A 5,964-nucleotide genomic window follows, 5' to 3' on the forward strand; every position below is an offset into this window, starting at 1 on the left:
AGACGGTTCTAGGGTTTTTTTTTGATTTTTTGAGAAAGGGAAGAGGAAGAGAGAAGTGCGTTTTCTTGCAAAATCTCACAAAACTGATAATTATGGTGAAAAATTCAATCTTCCAGATTTATGTCGACTCAACACTTGGAAGACCCTGAAAGTGCAAATTTTTTATTAGAGACTTCCAAAGAAACAAGTGAAATAATACTTGGGAAAAATACGGTTTAGTCCAAAAACGCGTCAAAAAGTATAATTTAGTCCAGGTTGAGTCAACCAGGTACAAATTAATCCAAAAGTTATTTAAAATATGAAAAATACACAAATAACCTTCCTGATTTACAATTTAGTCCAAATATTTACAATTTAGTCCAAAGTGACTCATGATGATGTCAGCAACTTTAAATAATATAAAAATAATTAAAAACCAATTTATCTTTTGAACCGTTCATCCAAAATTCACAAACTTTATATATTCGGAAAGCTCTTTCCGAGATCTACAAAAACAGTACCCATATGACTACACAACTTTCATTTTTTTTAAATGTTAATTTACACTAGTGTGTACAACTATGTTTGACGGTGAATATAGGCAGTGAGTTAAAATAATGCCTACCCATCAACTGCTACCTCTGCATGGCCTCTAATAGTAATTAACAAAGATTCAGTGAGACAGCGATATCCTTGTTCAGGGGCGATAAGATGTGATTGGTAATCATCTGCTTCATTAATTATCTTTCATACATTCTCCATCACGAGTTGCTTATCAAATTTCAATTTTTTCAAAACTGCAGGAAGTTGATTGTTGAAAACATTGTAGATTTTATCAGCACCTGGGCGTCTGCAGAAAAATGTGAAAATGAAACAAAAAAGTAGGCAACACTTTGTAAAGATAACAAAAAAAGTAGAGAATAAAGAAAAACTGCAGTTACATATATGTCGTCAAGATGTTCTTTGTAATTTCCATCGAAAAGAAACATATACAAAACGAGATTGATCAGGTTATTTCATCCCATAAGTCACCCCCAATGTATGAGATTGAAGTCCAATTTTCGACCGTAATCACAAAAGTCAGGTCAAGGGATTCATAATTCAAAAACTATGGTCAGCTTCAAAAAGAATCAACATGTGCACAACTATGTACACATTAACAATAAACATATATAAAACTATCTACACATGTCGGATAAAGAGTGAACACTTTTCGGGGAAAGAACGACAACTAACAAGAATTGAGAACATATAAAGCTATAAGTATGCCAAAGGTGATATGAAATGAAAAAGTTGTAAATAAACTCAAGCTATTATGTATCATGCTCCTACAGAAATCTTACGAAGATCAAGACATTGTTTTACCTTAGCATTGCAATAAGATTTCAAATTGAACATACAAGATTATGTTTATACTTCAAGTACCAAAGAGATCTTAAAGTACTTCATTCTTGAGATAAAGCTATCATTGAAAATTTGCAAGATATATGTTAATAAAAAATGTTAAAAAATGATGTTGTCTTCCTTATTTAATCACATTTATTTATTAACATGTGTGCTTATTAAAAATCAACAGGTGTGCAATCATGTGAACGTCAAAGATCAAGTGTGACAATTACGTGCACATTAAGAATCAACAAGTATACAATTATGTACACATTAAGAATCGAAATGTGTATAACTATGTACACATTAAACAACATGTGCACATATACATGCATACAAGTATGACATAATTCATCAGTGTACAAGTATGTACACACCTACAGAAATGGCACAAATCCAACATTGAAAACTACAAAACAGGTCTTGTGTCCATGGCATGATGCATCGGTGTACAATTAATGTACACGTCTACAAATCTAACAAGTTTAACATCCACGCTCACACAAAACAGGCTAGATCTATTTTCATCCATGGCATAATACACTGGAGTACAAATTTGTACACGTCTACAAAAATCTAATAAAATCCAAGAATAATAATATAAACCAAGAAAAATAAAAGCAAATTTCAATTTTTCAGTTTAGTAACTGCTTGCAGATCTTCGGGATGAGAAAGTACCACCCCAATAGGAGGATTGTCAAAAAGGTCAATATCAACTACTCTCACGTCTCTTATTTCCAATGTTAGTCGATCCTAACCAAACAAAAGAAACTGAATATGCAAACACTCTTACATACCTGAAATTGAAACACTAATGCAGAGATTGGACCAACATCAACCAAGTCGTTGGAGTTTAAACCGTTCATTACCACCTCCATGTATGACCGCTTTGACATTCCAATAAATGCTTCATCTGTAAGATGAGAATTCATCGACTAGTCATTTTAGAGAATCACTGATTTATACAAAATCATAAAGACCAAAAGTCCAGACCCAGAAATGAAAAAAAATTGTTTACTAAAAATTATACACATGTAATTTTTGTTACTCGTGTACAACAATGTACACTTGTATTATAGGTGTACTAATATGTACACATGTAAGCTCTATCACATGTGTAAAACAATGTACACTTATAAATTGAACCACACTTTCAACAAACCAAAGCTAGAGGTCCTTTAATCCCTGACATACAATGAAAAATGCTACTTCCCTTGCGCAAATATATTTCATATTATTTACCTTATGCTGGGAAAAAACTCATGTGATGCAACAAAGGTACCAAGATGAATTCTATTACTCATGTGGTTGATCACCATGTCTTTACTTCAACTACAATCATATCACCATCTTTGCTTCCCCTATTAGCATGTGAAAGCAATACATTTCCTATCAGGAACAGTCAACAACTAGCATAAGGTAGGTATATGGGAAGTGTACGACTCCAAAATCATTATGCAATACATCAAGTAGGAAAATACTTAACAATAAACATGTGTACAACTACGTACACATTAACAATCAACATGTGTATATAGTTGTACAAATGTTGTCCGCACGTGTATCCAAGACCTATATATATAACCAAATGAGGGATGAATATGTAAGATAAAATTTAATAAATTAGATATCAATTTACTACTTATTGAAAGTAAGAATCTATGCTATTACAGTTGGTAAAATGGACTATAATGCTAGGGAGAAAAAGGAAAAAAAATCTACCTTTATTTATCACTACCAGTCCTTAGTGTAGCAAGAATCTTCTTGGATGATGGGACATCTTCAACAAAGCCACCTACAACATATAAGCTCTTAGAATGTGCACACACACCAGAGACTTGTAATACAAAACAATAAAATTCTACTACTGGTCATATTTACTACATATATTATTTTTTTTTCTTTTCTTTTTTCAGGTGGTAGTATTTACATTCATTGCGTCTGAATCGTCTGACATTTGTAGTGGGAGATTTACATTCACAGTCTTGAATGAAGAACATTTGCTATAAGTAATCTTATTATCGTGTGATTCAAGCGGCCTAATTATATCAAAAAACTGGATAGAATATTTATTTTAACATGGACAAAAAACTCATTTGAATTATTTTTAATAATCCGCATACCGTAAACGTTCAAGCATCGCAACCCTCTGTCCTAACAATAGCAATTCGTCGATAGCCTTTCTTTCGTTCACCTAACCATGATTTTACAGTGAATAAACAGAAGTCTAAACTCAACAATATGAACATAATGAATTAAGAAAGATTCAAGAAAGAAAAATCTGGGAACCACCCCATCAACATCATTTTTTAAGTGCATCAGTTTGTTGTAAAGCATGCACTCTTCAACCCACCATCCCAACACCATCAACACATCCATGTTATTGAATATTTTCATATGATTTGCATAAACTAGTGCATATATGTTGTACAAACATATGTACTTACCTACTAGAACATTTTTGTGTCCTTTCATTATGTTCTTATACAATCTATCTCATAAAATTTACAGCATCAGCAAATACACGTACAAGTACCCAACATCACCCCCAAATACTCCTTCGTGGAGTATCGATACTAAGCAGTACTTACCTACTTCAAACACAAACTAAGCATCAGTACAAACACTCGTTCTCACTAAATTTCCCATATTAAACATTGTCCTTATGCCATTATCCAAACTCTATCATGCCACCACCACATCCACTAACAAAAGATTGCCTATTAAGTTGATAATATTCTACATCAACAAACTGATCTCAGATTTTCCAAATTATATAGCTAAGTGAGTCTTCTTTTTTTTCCTGGTACAAGTTGAGGCATCAGTTATGCATTGCTTCCAAATGGACAAAGACTATAAAAATGATAACAATAACTTATCTCTATGACAAAGAAGTTCAAGAACCCCCGCTCTAAACGGCATAACCAGCATCCTCTAGCCTACACAGAGTTATCAACAAAATGTCAAATAAAGAGTTTAATTATATAATAAAAAATTAGGTTCATATATTTGGTGACTATTAGATTATCCAAGCTAGATCAATACGTTACAAAGACAATTCACGATGGAATATTCAATATTGTCTAATTAATCACTACTTAAAGTAGCCTAATTAAGCACTACTTGAAGGATTGTGCAATCTAGCCCAATCAAGCACTACTTGAAGAAAGAGAAATTACAGGAAAACAAAAAGAAATTTATACATATTCTTTTCAAAATTTATCGTTCCCAAATCAAAATCGTTACATAGTAAAAATGTGATTTAATATCTTATTTAATGAAATTATACAACCTTCAAATCCTTCCAATCAAAATAAACTTCTATTAATTGAGTCTAAATCATTAAACAAATTAGAATCATGCGATATCTACTCAAAAAATTGTTCTTCAAGTTGAACCTGAAAAACACAAAAAGGCTAGATATATCATCTGTTTTCTTCAAATTAAGCTTAAAATAAAATAAATCCAAAACAAATCGCAGATCTCTCAAAATCTAAAACCTAAAAAAGAAATTAAATCGAAAATAGTAGGCAAAAAACAAATTAATCATAAAAATAGAAAACAAGAAACCAATCGAAGACCAAATTAATAATAGTAACCAAAAGACAAACAAAAATAAAAAAAATCGATAAAAGATCCAGATATGAAAAACAAAATCGAAGAAGAAGAAAAGAAAAAATAAATAAAAACACTCTAATCAAAGATCAAACACTAACCTGAAGAAAATGAATCTTTAGTTTCAAAACACTCAAGACGAAGTCTCCCCTTTATCTCTCGGCCATGAGAATTACCCAAAATTTCTTCTTCATATATGAAATGGAAGAAAAGAAATGACGAAGAAGCACCAGGTTTAGTTGTTGGGCATATTTGTCATACAAAAAATCCATTTTGACCTGAATCGTTCGAAAATGGACCGAGTCGTCTAGAATTAGGTAAATTTGGATCTCCTAGTACTAGGCTTGAGAAGACAGGACTAGATTGTCTAAATCCCAACTCAAATGGGAGTAAACGTTAATTTCTACATAATACTTAATGTCGAGCATGAGTTGGGTCGACGCTCAACGCTATCGAATTAGTGGTTTCTTTCGGAGCATTGGATCTACATCGGATCAACGGTTATTTGTAATGCAAAATGGTCCGACGGTTTGACACAATTCTGATTAATTTTTTTTTCAAAGCATTGGATCTACGTAAAATCAACATTTATATTAGCGCAAGATGGACAAATCAAGTTATTTTGCTTGATGGTGAACGTCAATTGGATTTGGGATTTCTTTGGGTTACACGCTCATTTTCACCGGACATTAGAAGATGACTTGGGAAAAATTGTGGAAAACCCCTATTTAGAAGCTTAGAATAACTTGGATTCCATCTGGTGACGTAGGCATGTGGGGACAGATGGCATCCACCAACCACACTTGATTTTGAAATCCTCCTGATTTAGGCTTTCTATTTTTGTAATTTACGTTATTACGGGGGAAAATTTGGGGCCAAAACTATAAAACACATATTTATTTATTTTTGATGGAAACATGGGTTCAAAAAATCCCTAAAATTTATTAGAATACCTCATTCAAATTGAGGTTTGAAAGATTACAT

At 32.3% G+C, this 5,964-nt stretch overlaps 1 long non-coding RNA gene across 1 annotated transcript; it reads right to left on the reverse strand.

Annotated features, from left to right (window-relative positions):
* Positions 1 to 511: 511 nt before the first annotated feature.
* Positions 512 to 5,135, reverse strand: LOC113332361. The gene is made up of 5 exons (XR_003351459.1): positions 5,082 to 5,135; positions 3,489 to 4,304; positions 3,088 to 3,160; positions 2,163 to 2,278; positions 512 to 829 (listed from the first exon to the last, which is right to left on the reverse strand). It is a non-coding gene; the product is annotated as an uncharacterized LOC113332361 (long non-coding RNA).
* Positions 5,136 to 5,964: the final 829 nt, after the last annotated feature.

This window comes from Papaver somniferum, unplaced genomic scaffold (assembly GCF_003573695.1).
Source record: "Papaver somniferum cultivar HN1 unplaced genomic scaffold, ASM357369v1 unplaced-scaffold_131, whole genome shotgun sequence".
NCBI lineage: Eukaryota > Viridiplantae > Streptophyta > Magnoliopsida > Ranunculales > Papaveraceae > Papaver > Papaver somniferum.